Consider the following 18,659-nt stretch of genomic DNA (forward strand, 5'->3'; position numbering starts at 1 on the left):
TATTTCTAGAAAACTTGGATGCTTTGTTGTGCTATCTGTCAGACAGGGGGAAGCAAATTATCATTTGTGGGGATTTCAATGTTGACTCCCTGAAAGAGTGTAATAGGAAGAATGACCTTGTAGTATTACTCAGTTCTTTCAATTTGAGCTCCATCATTGATTTTCCTACTCAGATAACAAAGAACAGCACTACATTAATAGATAACTTTTTTATAGACCAAGATAAGTTTAAGGACATAAATGCTTATCCTGTTGAGAATGGTCTTTCAGATCATGGTGCACAGCTAGTTACAGTACATGACATAGCTCCATGCAGTATATCAAATCAGACTTTCAAAGCAGTGTGTTCAATTAACAATATAAATATTGCAAACTTTAGGGAAAGCCTAAAGCAACTAGACTGGGATTAAGTGTATAAGGAACCTGATGCAAACTTGAAATATAACTTATTTCACGATACATTTTTAAGGGTATTTGAAAATTGTTTTCCCAAGAAAATAGTTAAACATAATTCCAAGAAAACATATAAAAAACCATGGCTAACTAAAGGAATAAGAATATCTTGCAACCGTAAAAGAGAACTGTATCTAACAGCAAGAGGGAGTACTGACCCCGAAATTGTTCAATATTATAAAAACTATCGTGTAGTACTAAGAAAAGTTATTAAAAAGTCCAGAAGCATGTGTATCATGTCTGAGATCAGTAACTCTGATAATAAAATTAAAGCTAATTGGAATATTATTGAAAGGGAAACGGCAACCAAGAGCACAGGAAGACTTTAGTGCCATAAAACTGAATGACAAGTGTACTAACAAACAATCAGAAATTGAAAATATTTTCAATAATCATTTTTTAAATGTTGTGGAGAAAATAGGATCTAGATCTTCACTAGAAGAGGCAAGGCTACTAATAGAAGAGGCCATACCTGTGCAGTTTGAAACAACTGTAATTCCACCAACCTCTCCCTCTGAAATCAGTAAAATAATAAACTCACTGAAAAGTAAAAGCTCTTACGGAATTGATGGCATTTCCAGCAAGGTACTTAAAGCTTGTCCCCCACAGATAAGTAGGATTCTCAGCCACGTATGTTTTCCCCGATAGACTGAAATATGCCATTGTAAAACCATTGCATAAAAAGGGGGATACGTCGGACGTGAACAACTACCGCCCAATCTCTCTTCTGACAGCTCTATCAAAAATTTTTGAGAAAGTAATGTATTCAAAGGTAGCCTCCCATATTTGTAAAAATAAAGTACTAACAAAATGTCAGTTCGGTTTTCAGAAAGGCTTTTCAACAGAAAATGCTATATACGCTTTCACTGATCAAATATTAAATGCTCTGAATAACCGGACATCACCCATTGGTATTTTTTGTGATCTCTCAAAGGCCTTTGATTGTGTAAATCATGGAATTCTTTTAGATAAGCTAAATCATTATGGTTTGAGGGGGGCAGTGCACAAATGGTTTAATTCATACTTAACTGGAAGAATGCAGAAAGTTGAAATAAGTGGTTCATGTAATGTTAAAACAAGAGCTGATTCCTCAAACTGGGGGGCTATCAAGTACGGGGTCCCACAGGGTTCGGTCTTAGGTCCCTTACTGTTCTTGATATACATTAATGACTTACCATTCCACATTGATGAAGATGCAAAGTTAGTTCTTTTTGCTGATGATACAAGTATAGTAATAACATCCAAAAACCAAGAACTAAGTGATGTAATTGTAAATGATGTTTTTCACAAAATTATTCAGTGGTTCTCAGCAAACGGACACTCTTCAAATTTTGATAAAACACAGTATATACAGTTGCGTACAGTAAATGGCACAACTCCAGTAATAAATATAGACTTTGAACAGAAGTCTGTAGCTAAGGTAGAATTTTCAAAATTTTTAGGTGTGTCCATTGATGAGAGGTTAAACTGGAAGCAACACATTGATGGCCTGCTGAAACGTCTGACAAGGGGAGGCCGCCAATTGTGAAATTCAGATTCGATTCATACTGCGCATAATAAAAGCTCATGACCAGAGGTGTAATGTGGCAAAGCACCAAGATGCACTTCTCAGCCGTTGTCGAGAAAATAGACAGTTAAAAGAAACCATTGCGGTGAAATACTCTCTACGATTAATAATTTTCCACAGCATCGTGGTGCAGCGGTAAGGGCTCGGGTTTGTAATCTGAAGGTCGCCGGATCGAATCTCGCACCATGCGACTTTTTTTTTTTTTTAGTATTTGTTTTTTGTAATTCAAATGTGTGTATAAACCACACACACACACACACACACACACACACACACATATATATATATATATATATATCATTCCTGGCAATTATGCATATAATAAGTTGTTGAAAGTCGTTTGTCATGGAAAAAATGGCGACTTCGAACATCATTATGTTTTCCGCAAACAAAGTTCTATTTCACAAATGTTATTAATTCTCTTCATAATGTTAACCACGTATAGTTAACAGAAGACATAGAAACGGTATTCCGAAACGAATACCTATAGCGTAAGTCAAACGTTCGAATTAGAATAGAGACCCCACGAACACACATTCGCTGTGGCAGGTATGAAATATAAACTCCGTTACTCGCTCGTTACACTTGAAGGACAGATGTTGAATGAGCCGAAACGAGCCGCCGCATAACAGCGTAGTTGCCTGCTAACTTCGAAAGGAGGTAGATGTGGTCCCTAGCGCAACTTATAAGATTGTCGAAAAACAGTGCGGACAGGAGAGCTTTGGTACACCCTGTTAAAAAAACGGAAAAATGGAGGCGGTACAACTGGAGAGTGATCCGCCTTCACCAACATGCATAAGCAATTCATTAATATTAAATATATATTTGAATTACAAAAAACTAATAATAAAAAAAATTGCATGGCGCGAGATTCGATCCGGCGACCTTCGGATTACGAACCGGTGCGCTTACCGCTGCGCTACGACGCTGTAGAAAACTATTAATCGTAGAGTGTATTTCACCGCAACGGTTTCTTTTAACTGTCGATTTTCTCGACAATGGCTGAGAAGTGCATCTTGGTGCTTTGCCACATTACACCTCTGGCCATGAGCTTTTATTATGCGTAGTATGAATCGAATCTGAATTTCACAATTGGCGGCCTCCCCTGGTTCAGCTACGTATGCTATTAGGGTTATTGCAAATTTTGGTGATAAGAATCTCAGTAAATTAGCTTACTATGCCTACTTTCATTCACTGCTTTCGTATGACATCATATTCTGGGGTAATTCATCATTGAGTAGAAGAGTATTCATTGCTCAAAAACGTGTAATCAGAATAATTGCTGGAGCCCACCCACGGTCACCCTGCAGACATCTATTTAAGGATCTAGGGATCCTCACAGTAACCTCACGGTGTATATATTCACTTATGAAATTTGTTATTAATAATCCAGCCCAGTTCAAAAGTAATAGCAGTGTGCATAGCTATAACACCAGGAGAAAGGATGATCTTCACTATGCAGGGTTAAGTCTGACTTTGGCACAGAAAGGGGTAAATTATGCTGCCACAAAAGTCTTTGGTCACCTACCGAACAGCATCAAAAGCCTGACAGATAGCCAACTAACATTTAAAAATAAGTTAAAAGAATTTCTAGATGGCAACTCCTTCTACTCATTGGCTGAATTTTTAGATATAAATTAAGGGGGGCAAAATAAAAAAAATAAAAAAAAAATAAAAAAACTTAAACATTAATGTCATGCAATATTTTGTAACGAAGTGTCGTATTCATGATCTATGGAACAAGTATTAATCTAATCTAATCTAATCTGACCATAACACATATGAATTCAGGAATGTAAAAACTCTTCAACAGAAAATGTTTTTCGAAACATGACATTTGAAGATTATCCTTAACACAATTCTGATTTCATGATGAATTCTGTGGCCTTACACAGAAATTATTTGAGCTTGGATTAGAGAGATATAAAATACGTCAAGAAGAAATGCAACAGTTTACCAAATGTGTGGATGAAGCAAAAGAAAACAATGCTCAAGAAACTGAAGAGTATGTACCTTCCCTTATCCAATTATGTAGTTTTTGCAGTTAGAGGATATGCTCATCACCTTCCATTTTTCTTGTATGTATCCTGAGAATAATGCATTTCCATATGATGCTGAATAAAAGTTATAATTTGCCCAAAGTTTCAAACTAATAGCATAAACATCTGTAGTTTTTCCATTAATTGCATTTCATAATGCTACTTACTTATTTCCCTCAAATAATTCACTGTTGATTTCAAACTATATAGGATACAATTTTGTTTTACCATAGTTAATCCTGAGCATATAAAAGTGCCTACCAATGTTCAGCCTCTCTCAGCTGAACTGAACGTTTTACACGTGTACGTATCCAGGATTCCCTGATTTGAAACAAGTGCTGCAGCACTATGCTCCAAGTTCCAGTCGAAATCACTGCAGCGCTTATAAAGCCGATGTTATTGTGTTCAACATGAATTTGTATCATCACTTTGACAATGCATATATTACATGCGGACAAGTCGAAACAGGATGGAATAATGACAGTCGTATGGAAAGGATAGATTTCTATTTACCATATAGCAGAGAAGTTGAGTTGCACCCAGGTGCAACAAAAAGACTACTAAACATGTAAGTTTTTGGCCATAAGGACTTCTGCTGAAATAGACAAAATAAATATGCAAATTAACACAGACGCAGCTCACACACATGCTGGGGCCAAACTGAGTCTGGTCATGTGTGTGTGTGAACTGCATTTGCATGGCTGTGTGTGTGTGTGTGTGTGTGTGTGTGTGTGTGGGTGGGTGGGTGGGTGGGTGGGTGGGTCGGTGGGTGGGTGGGTGGGTGTGGGTGTGAGTGTGTGTGTGCGTGTTGTCTATTTCGGAGGAAGGCCTTCTGACCTAAAGCTTACTTGTGTAGTAGCCTTTTAATTGTGCTTGCATACAAGTCAACATCTCCTCTATAGGCTGAGTATCCATCTATCTTTCATAATATTGTCAGTGTCGATTTCAATATTCATGAGTCTGTAAAGAACAAATTTATATTTCATCATATATACAGCAGTGCTACCACATTCAAAAAGCATATTGCTTTTCTGTTTTCACCTTCTGAGTAGTTATTTATAATTTCAGCTGTAGCTATTAGAAATACATAAAGGCATATACATCATGTAATAAAACAAACTGTACCATAACTCTCTTTCTCATTATTGAAATGTACAATATCCTCCATTTACCAGTCAGATTTGAGTTCTGTTCCACTTTTAAATTGCACAGACAGTTCAAGTAAACTCAAATAACCATGTTTAATTTCTAAATACTATATTTCCAGTAATTTTTATTTTCTGTCAAATATCAATATTTTTGTAAAAATAGAGAAACTCCTGAAAGTGATTTTCCCAGGCATTGAAGACACCTGTTAAATGCAAACTAAAATATTTGTTTTTAATTACAATGTACAATTACAGTTACTACTAAAACATCACTCATCAGTTATGTAAAATATGTTTTTCTTTGTATCAAGATCAATAACAAAGTAATGTAGGAAGTTGCTTACAAATTTTGGCACAGATATTCAAAAAATGGAAAATCCAGGACGGGATGTAACAATATTATGAAAGTGTGGCTTCAGCTACCAGAAACTACAGCCATGTGTGTGTGTGTGTGTGTGTGTGTGTGTGTGATCTATTTTTAACAAAGGACTTATGAGCCGAAAGTTTTATTTGTGACAGTCTTATTGTTGTGCCTATCTGCAACTCAGCATCTCCTCCATATGGCGAGTGGCAACTTTCCGTTCCATAATACTGTTTCACTCAATCTTGGATATTCCATTGTTTGAAGCATCACAATCAGATACCTGTATGTCTACATAGACAACAAAATGAAAAATGTCGTGATGCAATCAGATCAAATAATACAGACTGTGCTGGGAACAGGAAGTTGGCCATAATTAGAAATTACAGTAATAGCAGTACGAACCTAAATTCTGAAATTTGGAATACATATATCTCACAAAGATAGCAATTATGCGTACCTTAATGCACTGGTTGAGGACCAATAAGCTGATCATAAATTCTGAAAAAACTGTGGCTGTTAACTTCCACATCACACAATACCTCCATCCTGCAAACCCTGTTTTCACTGTCAAAAGAAAAAATGTGTTGAAAGTTAGTCATACAAAATTTCTAGGCATTCATGTTCAGGCAGATCTGAAGTGGGAGGTGCACCTAAATAATTTAAATAAGAGACTGGATTCACTAGCATATGCTGTTAGGATCCTCACTCAGAATACAAACTGCTTCTCATCAGTGCTGACAAAGTGCCGTTGTAGTATACAGTTGCTACTTATGCATGGAATAATTTTTTGGGAGAATTCCACAAATTCTACAAAACATTGAACATGCAGAAAAAAATTATGATGATGATAAAAAAAGCTAAATGCAACTATTCCTGTAGACCCCTTTTTTAAACTCTCAATATATTGCCTCTGCTTTGCTTGTATGTACACAAAATACTAATTTTCATGAAAAGGAGCATCTTAAAAAAGGAAAATCTCTTCAGAAACAACCATGATATACACACTTATGAAACTAGGCAGAAGCTGAACCTACACGTGAACACAGTAGATACAAACTTATGCAAAAGGGGACTATATCATACTGGAGCTACATTATATAACCGTTTGCCTTCTTACCTACAATGCATACCAACATTAAATGCATTTAAAATAAAGTTAAAACAGTTCCTGCTTGACCACTGCTTCTATTCTTTATCCAGATTTATATAATACCATAATAAGTAAGCCTCATTTACCAAATTTTACTAATTCTCAATTCATAATATAGTTTACCTTGTGCTTCTCGTGTCATCTCACTTAATACTGCTATTATCACATGTAGAAGCAATGTGGTACACCAACCTACATTATTATGCATTTTGATTATGTCAAAAATGTAGTCAAAATGAGTACTGTATTGTAAGTTAACTAGGTTTACCACTGTCCTATATCACATGTACAAACAATGGACTAAAATGATTCTTGCAAATAAACATAAGCATAAACAACTCCAATGTCAGCAGCATTTTCATTGTTATAAATAAGTCAGTAACAGTTATGGAGGGTATTACAGATCCTCACTATTAAACAATTTTGGTGAATTTAAGCATCAGGTGGGGGGGAAAATGTGGATGGTTTTACAGGCCACCTGTCTTTGGAGCTGTTGTGGTGCCTCAATGAAAAAAATCACAGATAAATTTCATACTCATACTCCACTGCTATTGGGAGATTTCATCTTATCACCTATACATGGGGAGACTCACATTATTCAAAGAGATGGAAGGGGCATGAATTCATTTGATATTGTAGTAAATGTCTTGATTGCATTTTACCTTGAGCAGTTAGTTGCGTGAACAAATCGTGAGAACATTGTCTTGGATCACCTGATCAGATATGAAAATTTCAATTTAATTAACTTAGAGAGTGGAGTGGGTGACTGTAAGGCTATAAAGTCAAATTACTACATAAAGCTACTTGCAGGGAAGGCAGATGGTAGGCTGAGATTCATTGGAAGAACCCTAAGAAAATGAAATTCACTCACAAAGGAGGGAATTTAAAAAATATCCGTTCAACCCATCCTTGCGTATTCCTCATCAGCCTTGGACACTTACCTGCTAGGATTGAAGAACCAAACAAGGGCTACACATTTTGTCTCAGGTTTTTTTAGTAAGCATGAAAGACTCCTGAAAATGCTCATCCAACTCTAGTGGTAATTACTGCAAGAAAGCCATGGATTACAGAGAAGTTCACTTTTAAAATTCAGACAATGTACATTCCAAGAAGTGTCAAACAATATATTACTTTCTCCCACATGCATCTTGAAAAGTGGCCATCACAGTAAAATCTGATAAACTGAAGCTCTCACAGAGGTTTGTGAACAGCATAGTCTGCCACACACATCGGAATGCATAATATAAATTAGTAGCGCCAATTTTGGCAGAAGGTGTATAATTTAGGAGGAAAGGGGACCACTCACCAAATATCAGGTGGAGCGGGGAGGGGCAGAGAGAGAGAGAGAGAGAGAGAGAGAGAGAGAGAGAGAGAGAGAGAGAGAGAGAGAGAGGGAGGGAGAAAGAGAGACAGAACCTTCAGGGCAAGTGGGAGGGGGGGGGGGGGCAAATCATTGGTAAAGGATTTTTTTCAAAGGCTAGCAAAGTTTTCATTCGCCTTTGTTAGTGCCCATCAATGACTCATTGCTTCTGCTATTCAGTGCACAGTCTCCTTTTCTCTTAAATTATTTGCTTAGCACAGATGTAGCTATAAATGTATTGTCAGTGATGGATGTGAATCAAGACTGCCAGTTTTTAATGGTTTTTGTAGAGGATGTTTTTCATTTGAATTAATGTTCACATTATACAAATGTGTATAGTCAAATAATGTTCAGGTATCAAACATAACTTATAAAAGGACAATGGAAGTATACAAAGAGATGCATCAAGTTAAGTAGTAAATGTAGACCCATGGATGACTAACACAAGAATAGTTTTCAATGTTCACATTATTTGCTTATTAGGCAAGTTAAAGAACATATTGTTGTTGTCACAGGATCCTGCAGCTGTCCCTGCATCTCACATCTCCACATTTACATCTACATCTGTAGCTATACTCTGCAAACCACTGTGAGGTGCATGGCAGAGGATAAGTTCCATTGTACCAGTTAGGGTTTCTACCTGTTCCATTCATGTATGGAGTGTGGGAAGAGCAACTGTTTGAATGTCTCTGTGCATGTAGTAATTATTCTAGTCTTATTCTCATGATCCCTATGTAAGCAATACACAGTTTGTGGCTGATGTACCATCCGGCACAAAGTTTGTCATGCGTTGCTATTAAATATGTCTTAATTCCCACATCATCGCTTTTATCATTTGCTCAATTTGCTATTTGTGCAACAACTTTTGGCAATCAGTTAGGTCCTGATCCGTGTTAACTTTGTAATCCTGCTCCCATGCTTAAGAAGAGCGTTTACTGGCCATGCGCATGCGCAGTGATTTCGATAGCCATGCATGTGAGCAGCCTGCAGTGCCTCAATTCGGTGGAGAGCCTGTGACCATCGTACGTTGGCTGGGGCGAGGCAGCACACACAGGGTTAAGATAAGTATTATTATTGACTTGGTACATATGTACCGTGTATTTGTAAAAAATTTTAATGGGGTCTTGCCACTGTAGGTGTTGATTTTAGCCTTTGACTATGCCTATTTAGGCAAGCTGTTTTATATTTGTTCTGAAGAAGGCATGGTTACCCACTCTGAAACCTAGGTAATCACCAGGTAGTTTGTGCAATCGAGACAGAGTTTTCATAATTATTTCGATACTTACAATTGCTGATGCGCTGCCATGTGGAAAGTTCTTGGATTGTAATATATTCCTAGAATAATCAGTTAAAGCTGGTTCTTGAAATTTTATTAATAGACTTTCTCAGGAAAGTTTATGTCTATCTTCAATAGTCTTCTAGTTCACTTCCTTCAGTATCTCTGTGACTCTCTTCCACAGATTAAACAAACCTGTGACCTTTCGTGCTGCCCTTCTCTATATTTGTTGAAGGTCACCCGTTGGTCCAATCTGGTAGGGGTCACAAGCACAATTGCTGATGCGCTGCCATGTGGAAAGTTCTTGGATTGTAATATATTCCTAGAATAATCAGTTAAAGATGGTTCTTGAAATTTTATTAATAGACTCTTCTCAAGAAAGTTTATGTCTATCTTCAATAGTCTTCTAGTTCACTTCCTTCAGTATCTCTGTGACTCTTTTCCACAGATTAAACAAACCTGTGACCTTTCATGCTGCCCTTCTCTATATTTGTTCAAGGTCACCCATTGGTCCAATCTGGTAGGGGTCACACACACATGAGCAATATTCTAGAACTGGTTGTACGAGTGATTTGTAAGCAATCTTGATTGCAGTTCCCTTATATTCTACCAATAAACTGAAGTCTACCATCTGCTTCACCCACGACTGAACCTATGTGATCATTCCATTTCATAGCCCTACAAAGTGTCACACCCATGTATTTGTATGAGTTGGCTGATTCCAACAGTGACTCATTGACATTACAGCATTTTAGTCATAGGATACTACAGAGCACTATGTTTTTCTTTTTTTTCTTGTTTTTGTTTTGTAAAGTGCAAAATTTTACATTTCTGAGCATTTAAAGCAAGTTGCCAATCTGTGCACCACTTTGAAATCTTATCAGATCTGACTGAATATTTATGCAGCTTCTTTCAGACAGTGCTTCATCGTAGATAACTTCATCATGTGCAAACGACCTGATTTTACTATTAATATTGTTTGCAAGGTCATTAATGTACAACACAATCAGCAAGGGTCCTACCACACTTCCCTGGTGCACAATTGAAGTTGCTTCTACATCCAACAATCACTCTCCAATCAAGATAACATGCTGTGTCCTCCCTACCAAGAAATCCTCAATCCAGTTACATTTTTTGTCTGATAACCTATATGATTGTACTTTTAGCAATAAGTGTAGATGCATTACTGAGTCACATGCTTTCCTGAAATTGAAGAATACTGCCCCTACCAGACTGCCTTGAGTCCATGTCTTTCAGGATGTCGCATGAGAAAAGTGCAAGTTGGGTTTTGCATGATTGATGTTTCCACAGTCCATGCTGGTTGGCAAGAAGGAGGTCATTCCTTTCAAGATAACTCATTATGTTCGAACTCAGAATATGTTTTAAGATTCTACAACAAATTGATGTCAAGGACACTGGATGGTAGATTTGTGAATCACTTCTACCACCCTTCTTGTAGTTGTGTGTGACCTGTTCCTTCCTCGAAGAACTGGGTACAGTTTTTTGTTTGAGGGATCTGTGCTAGATTGTCATTAGAAGAGGGCCTAACTCAGCCACAAATGCAGTATAGAATCTGACAGGGATTCCATTGGGGCCTGGAGCTTTGTTCAGTTTTAATTATTTCAGCTGTTTCTCAACACTACTGACACTAAAACTTATTTCATTCATCTTTGTAGCAGTATGAGGATTAAATTAGGGCAATTCTCCTGGTTTTTCCCAGAGCTTCAGCTTTTGCTTTACTACCCTTAATTTCAGTTCCTGTTTCATTCACTATGGACTGAACACTAACTTCGGTGCCACCAACAGCCTTTACATACTACCAGAATTTCTTTGGATTCTGTGAAAGGTCATTTTACAATACAGGGTGTTTCAGAATGAATATGCCAGTTTTAAGGCATTGTAGCATTTATTACATTCCACTTACAATTATAAACAGTACATCAAATGAAAGAGCAACTCAAACAGTTTTTCTAACAAGTGTTGAATGTGAGGAGTATTTGTCACACATCGAGCCAATAGGGGAGTTCTTCCCAAACCTTGATCAGTGTGTCAAGAGTAATTGTTGCAATAATGCTGTTTCTAAAGTCGAGTTGATATATGATTCCTTATGAACCTTGAAATGAAAAAATTGCATGACGTCTGATCATGTATGAAGGTGGAGGTCAAGTGAAGAAAAAAAAAAAAAAAAAAAAAAAAAGCTGTCATCTGGCCCCTTGCAGCCAATCCAGCAGTCGTGTGCAACGTCGTTTAACCAATTGTGTACTGAGTTGTGCCAGTGAGGCATAGCATCATCTTGCTGTCAAATAAAGTTCTGTTCAACTTATTCCAATTGAGGAAAGGGCCATAGTTGTAGTGTGTCAAGATAACAAACACCAGCTACAGTTGCTGCACCGAAAAAGAAAGGCTCAAAAATTTTCTGCCGGATATGGCACAAGAAACATTCAATTTAGGGGAGTCTCGTTGTGACTGTATCATCTTGTGGGGGTTTGCTTACCCCCAGATGTGTACATAATGCATTGCCAATTTCCACTTGCGGGAAATGTCAATTTGTCACTGAGGATGACACGATCCAGAAAATCTTTGTCGTCAGGCAGTAATCTTTGGTCTGCATAGTTGGCACATAAACTGTAGTCATAGGCTTTAGAGCTTGTAATATCTGCAAAAGATAAGGATTTAGTTGTAAGCATCTCTTTAAAAGTCTCTACACAGACATCAGTGGAATTGCTAATTCACTGCAAGCCTTCTGAACTGGTTTCTTGGAGCTACGCTTGAAAGACTCTCACTTGTTCAACACATTCTCCAGTCACTCTTGGTCCTTTCATGCTCCTTCCTTTGCATGCAGGTGCACAAACAAAACTGTCGGAGTTGCTCTTTAATTTGAAATTTTGTTTATAATTGTAAGTTGAATGTAATAAATGATACAAAGCCTTAAAACCCATATATTCATTTAGAAACACCCTGTACTGTGCTACAGTAGTCACTGAAAGCATCATGCATGGCTCTCTTGACAGCCAAATGAGTTTCATTCAGCATCTCTCTATCTATAGCCCTATGCTTTGTTTTCCACATATTATGCCATAATCTCTGTTTCTTTGCAGTGACTGTATATCATGGAGGTTCCCTCTCATTATGAACTGTGCTACCTGGTACATATCTATACAGTGCATGGTCAACTATTCGTTTTAACTTGAGCCAATGTTCCTCTACAAGCTCCTGCCCTGTGCTGAAAGTTTCAAGTTCCTCATTGAGATATGACTTTACTGGTTTTTATCTTGTTTACTGAACATATATATCGTTCTGTTTGTTTTAGTTGTCCTTTGTATTTTGGTTATCATTGTTGCCACAGCAACATCATGGTCACTGATACCAGTTTTGATGTGGACTTCCTCACAGAGGTCAGGTCTGTTTGTTGCCATTAGAACCAATATTTTTCCATCATGAGTGTTCTATATAGTTTTCAGAGAAGGCATTTAGTAATGCTTTGTGGAATGTCTTATCACAAAATGCTTCAATCTCCTCATTCTTGATCACCTCTTCTATTTCTCCTCTCCCCATCACTTCTTGGATAAGCCATCCATAGTGTTCCTCTATTTTTTCTAAGAGGGGTGCTGCTATGAAAGAACATTCTTTGTGTATCTGTCTTCTTCTTTCCGGCGTAGTCTAAAAATTCTGTCACTGAGTAGAAGTAGTGATCTAATAAGAGTGCCCTTAGGTATTTATAAAACTGTGAAAATGAGGAAATAACTTTTATTGTTTGTGGCAGACTATTGTACATTTGTATAGCACCATTTGTAGTGGAGGTTTCAAAGGTGATTAACATTACTGGCTGGATATAGTTTTTGTCTTTTTGCCTGGTATTATGTTTACGCACATCAAAGGTTTATTTACCTCTTTTAAATTCATTCTTACATATTTACAAGTTTCTAGAGTAAAAATGCAACAGAGTGGGATTAACAAAGACTTCTGCAAGGGGAGTCTACAGGAATATGTTTGTTGTGCATGGTACATTGCTCTTATACAGAGTGTATATGTCCTGGGACAACCAGGAAATCCGGGAAAAACCGGGAATTTTTTCATCTGGGAGGAAACTGGGAAAAACCCGGGAATTTTTCAGAATTCTGGGAATTATTCATTTTTTAGCTTTCAGTTAAATTTTTATAATTTTGACTGGTAAGAATTGATTCTCTAGCAAAGAAAGTTACTGTATCCTGCTAATGGAGAATGATACTGCAGCAATAAAATATAAACGAGACGAAAAAAAAATAAAACTTTAGTGGCAAAGGAAATGCGCAGTTTACAACAACAAAACACTGTGCACCATAAGTGTCTGCAAATAGCAAAAATGAAGCAGGTAAAAAGGAATACACACGTCTCAAAAATGAGATCGACAGGAAGTGCAAAATGGCTAAGCAGTGATGGCTAGTGGACAAATGTAAGGATGCAGAGGCGCATATCACTAGAGGTAAGATTGATACTGCCTACAGGAAAATTAAAGAGACCTTTGGAGAAAAGGGAACCACTTGCATGAATATAAAGAGCTCAGATGGAAATCCAGTTCTAAGCAAAAAAGGGAAAGCAGAAAGGTGGAAGGAGTATATAGAGGGTCTATACAAGGCTGATGTTCTTGAGGACAATATTATAGAAATGGAAGAGAATGTAGATGAAGATGAAATAGGAGATATGATACTACGTGAAGAGTTTGACAGAGCACTGAAAGACCTAAGTCGAAACAAGGCCCCGGGAATAGACAACATTCCATTATTAATACTGACAGCTTTGGGAGAGCCAGGCCTCACAAAACTCTACCATCTAGTGAGCAAGATGTATGAGACAGGTGAAATACCCTCAGACTTACAGAAGAATATAATAATTCCAATCCCAAAGAAAGCAGGTGTTGACAGATGTGAAAATTACCGAACTATCAGTTTAATAAGACACAGCTGCAAAATACTAACACTAATTCTTTACAGACGAATGGAAAAACTGGTAGAAGCCGACCTTGGGGAAGATCAGTTTGGATTCTATAGAAATGTTGGAACATGTGAGGCAATACTGACCCTACGACTTATCTTGTTGTTGTTGTTGTTGTTGTTGTGGTCTTCAGTCCTGAGACTGGTTTGATGCAGCTCTCCATGCTACTCTATCCTGTGCAAGCTTCTTCATCTCCCAGTACCTACTGCAGCCTACATCCTTCTGAATCTGCTTAGCGTATTCATCTCTTGGTCTCCCTCTACGATTTTTACCCTCCACGCTGCCCTCAAATGCTAAATTGGTGATCCCTCGATGTCTCAGAACATGTCCTACCAACCGATCCCTTCTTCTAGTCAAGTTGTGCCACAAGCTCCTCTTCTCCCAAATTCTATTCAATACCTCCTCATTAGTTATGTGATCTACCCATCTAATCTTCAGCATTCTTCTGTAGCACCACATTTCGAAAGCTTCTATTCTCTTCTTGTCTAAACTATTTATCGCCCACGTTTCACTTCCATACATGGCTACACTCCATACAAATACTTTCAGAAACGACTTCCTGACATTTAAATCTATACTTATCTTAGAAAATAGATTAAGGAAAGGCAAACCTATGTTTCTAGCAATTGTAGACTTGGAGAAAGCTTTTGACAATGTTGACTGGAATACTCTCTTACAAATTCTGAAGGTGGCAGGGATGAAATACAGGGAACAAAAGACTATTTACAATTTGTACAGAAACCAGATGGCAGTTATAAGAGTCGAAGGGCATGAAAGAGAAGCAGTGTTTGGGAAGGAAGTGAGACAGGGTTGTAGCCTATCCCCGGTGTTATTCAATCTGTATATTGAGCAAGCAGTGAAGGAAACAAAAGAAAAATTTGGAGTAGGAATTAAAATCCATGGAGAAGAAATAAAAACTTTGATGTTTGCTGATGAGATTGTAACTCTGTCAGAGACAGCAAAGGACCCGGAAGAGTAGCTGAACGGAATGGACAGTGTCTTGAAAGGAGGATATAAGATGAACACCAACAAAAGCAAAACGAGGATAATGGAATGTAGTTGAATTAAATCGGGTGATGTTGCGGGAATTATCTGAGGAAATGAGATGCTTAAAGTAGTAAATGAGTTTTGCTATTTGGGGAGAAAAATAACTGATGATGGTCGGAGTAGAGAGGATATAAAATGTAGACTGGTAATAGCAAGGAAAGCGTTTCTGAAGAAGAGAAATTTGTTAACATTGAGTATAGATTTAAGTGTCAGGAAGTCATTTCCGAAAGTATTTGTATGGAGTGTAGCCATGTATGAAAGTGAAACGCGGACGATAAATAGTTTAGACAAGAAGAGAATAGAAGGTTTCAAAATGTGGTGCTACAGAAGAACGCTGAAGATTAGGTGGGTAGATCACATAACTAATGAGGAGGTATTGATTAGAATTGGAGAGAAGAGGAGTTTGTGGCACAACTTGACTAGAAGAAGGGATCGGTTGGTAGGACATGTTCTGAGGCATCAAGGGATCACCAATTTAGTATTGGAGGGAAGTGTGTAGGGTAAAAATCATAGAGGGAGACCAAGAGGTGAAAATATTAAACAGATTCAGAAGGATGTAGGTTGCAGTAGGTACTGGGAGAGGAAGAAGCTTGCACAGGATAGAGTAGCATGGAGAGCTGCATCAAACCAGTCTCAGGACTGAAGACCACAACAACAACATCTCAAAGGCCGTAGGGCGAAGACTATGTAATTCTTCGTAACAATTAACTGCTTGCCAGGGGCACGACGTCACAGCTGTTCAGATTAGGTTCATTTGACCAGTTGCCAGCGTGTGCACAGTTTACTCGCGTATAAGCAGTACCTTCTCCCACTTCCCGCTACTTGAAGTGTGGCTGTTAGCTGTATTTGCAGTAGCAGCAAGCAACCAGATGCCAACGAGAAAAATTTTTCTCGCGCGCTCTAGCTACCAGATTCGCGCTTGTGCAGAGTTGTCTGAGTTGTAGTGGGGAGGGGTTAGTCTCCATGTGATCCGTGTTTACGTTAAGTGATTTTGCTGCTTCTCTTCGTTTACAGCTCCCACATAAAATGAAAACAAAACGAATTTCTGTGGCCGGGAGCTATCAAGTGAATTAAAATACATTCACATAATTACGCAGATCAAAAATATATTATTAGTTTCAGTTTTCTGATTTTATTTTATTTCCAAGTTATTAGCAGTCAAGCATTAATCGCCTTGTAGAACAATGAAGTTATTTTTGATAGTTTGCTAAATAAATTTGGCTTTATTAATCTTTCCACTGAGGCAATCATTTTATTTGAAACGAAGTGTTTCATTCCAAAGTATTGGCTAGTTCCAACTGCTGAATTTCAAGTGCACGTTATCATCTTCTGCCATGTATGGCATTATGCCATAACAAAGAACCAAAAATGAGATTGTCGAGTACTGGTACGCCAAGAAAATTTACATTCCAGAAACTGCACTGAAAAGCTTAATAGCAGATGGGACCTACTTCATTGTGAATCTGGAAAAAACTAATATGCACTGAAGCCGAATTATACATTTTAGTATGGTTTACGAAATTCCGGTGCTCTTTGGAGTATCTTCTGATGCCCTGCTTCTTTTATGGAGTATTGTAAGCTCTCTTACATATGAATATGTGGGCTTCCTGCACCACTGCAGCTGTGCACGTGCAATAATGCCTGTTTTCTGGCGCTCTCTCGCAACTGGTAAATCGAACCTATTTCTAACAGTCTCCGGATAGTGTTGCAAACGGCGGTTCAAAAAGCATTACTTTCAAAGTAAGTTTCTTTTTATGTAAGATGAAGTATGTTATGTGTGAGAAAGTTGGATGGATCTCTAAATCACAGTGCGTTTAAAACTGAACAGTTTGAGGACCAGCCACTTACAAGAATTTCGAGTCCAGACATTTATGTCATAATTTTAAATTTACTGGCACATTTGTGTGATGTATCTTAAAGTATAAGACACGCAAAAAAAGATCAATATTAAATGTGAAAGCTTAGCTTCAGTTGTAGCTTGTTAATCTTAGAGACCAATATTATATGTGAAAGCTCAGCTTCTCTTGTAGCTATACAATGTACATTAATGTAAACCGTTAACTTTTCCTCTGTGTGTCTTCGCACTACATAACCAGTGATCTTGCTATTGGCTGATGATAATACGTGTCCTGTGCTCTGAATATCTGCTGTCATCGGCTGGCGAGATCACGTAGCATATGATTGGCTTACAAAAAGACATCGCAATCTCGGTTTCAATGCTCTGGAAACTAATGCGCTGTGTTTGGTGCATTTCGAATTTATGCTTTCGTAATATGAAAATATGCAGCGTATATGTTGCTGCAAATCAAAGGTCTTTCCAAAACTTCTCTCGTTTTTTTTCATTAAAAGTGTTTCCAAAACTTCTCTCCCCTGTCTGTTTTTTTAAGTTCTACGCGAGTGTATAAAACTTTAACCATTCAAATGATTGATAAGTTTTACAGTTCCAAGGGAAAATCTACGGAAAACCTACTGTCACTTAGCACAGAAAAAGTGTATTTTCGCCCAGGAAAAAGCATATTTTCTAAACGGGATATCCAGGAATAATCCGGTAATTTTTTTTCTTCTCACTGTATACACACTGTTATAGCTCTTTTGTTTTGGGCAAACAATATCAGGGCAAGTACATATTGCTATTCACTGTAAATATGACACATTGAGTTGCAGACAGGCACAACAAAAACACTGTTCCACTCTAAGGTTTCGTCAAAGGCCTTCATCAGAAAAGAAAACCACTCACACATTCACACAAGCAAGCACACCTCACACACATATGATTGCTATATCTAGCTGCTCAGGTATATATGTTCCGGTGATATCATTTAGTTCATGTGTTGTTACTAACTTCTGTTTCTGACTGGTTAAGTAGGAGGAATATCATTTTAATGCAGTGCCTCTCATACCGTACTTTTAGGTTTTCCAGCAGGATCTGTGAGGATTTTTGTTCTTGTCTAGGGATTTTATTAATCTGTTATACATGATTCATTCAGCGAGTCTGGCAAAAACTGATAATAAAGAGACTGGTCTACAGTTTTCCAAATTTGCTTTGTCATCTTTTTTTAATGAATAATGTTGTCTGGCAATTTTAAGCCAATCAGAAAGGTTCCCATTGTGAAGGGTGAGTTGATTATCTCAGCAAGGGATACTGCAATGTTTATAATACATTCATTTCTGATGAAATCTGGAGTACCATCAATTCCTGCCAACATTTTTTAAATGTGTTTTCTATGTGAATGATTTCATTCAGGGTACCTTCATACATGTAGATCGAGTGGAGGCAAGAATTC

At 37.6% G+C, this 18,659-nt stretch overlaps 1 protein-coding gene across 1 annotated transcript in view; it reads left to right on the plus strand.

Moving 5' to 3' along the window:
- The window catches only part of LOC124778029 (dynein regulatory complex subunit 3-like), a 182,720-nt gene that overhangs the window by 84,177 nt on the left and 79,884 nt on the right, over positions 1-18,659 (plus strand). The window lies entirely within an intron of this gene.

Source organism: Schistocerca piceifrons, chromosome 1 (assembly GCF_021461385.2).
Source record: "Schistocerca piceifrons isolate TAMUIC-IGC-003096 chromosome 1, iqSchPice1.1, whole genome shotgun sequence".
Lineage (NCBI taxonomy): Eukaryota > Metazoa > Arthropoda > Insecta > Orthoptera > Acrididae > Schistocerca > Schistocerca piceifrons.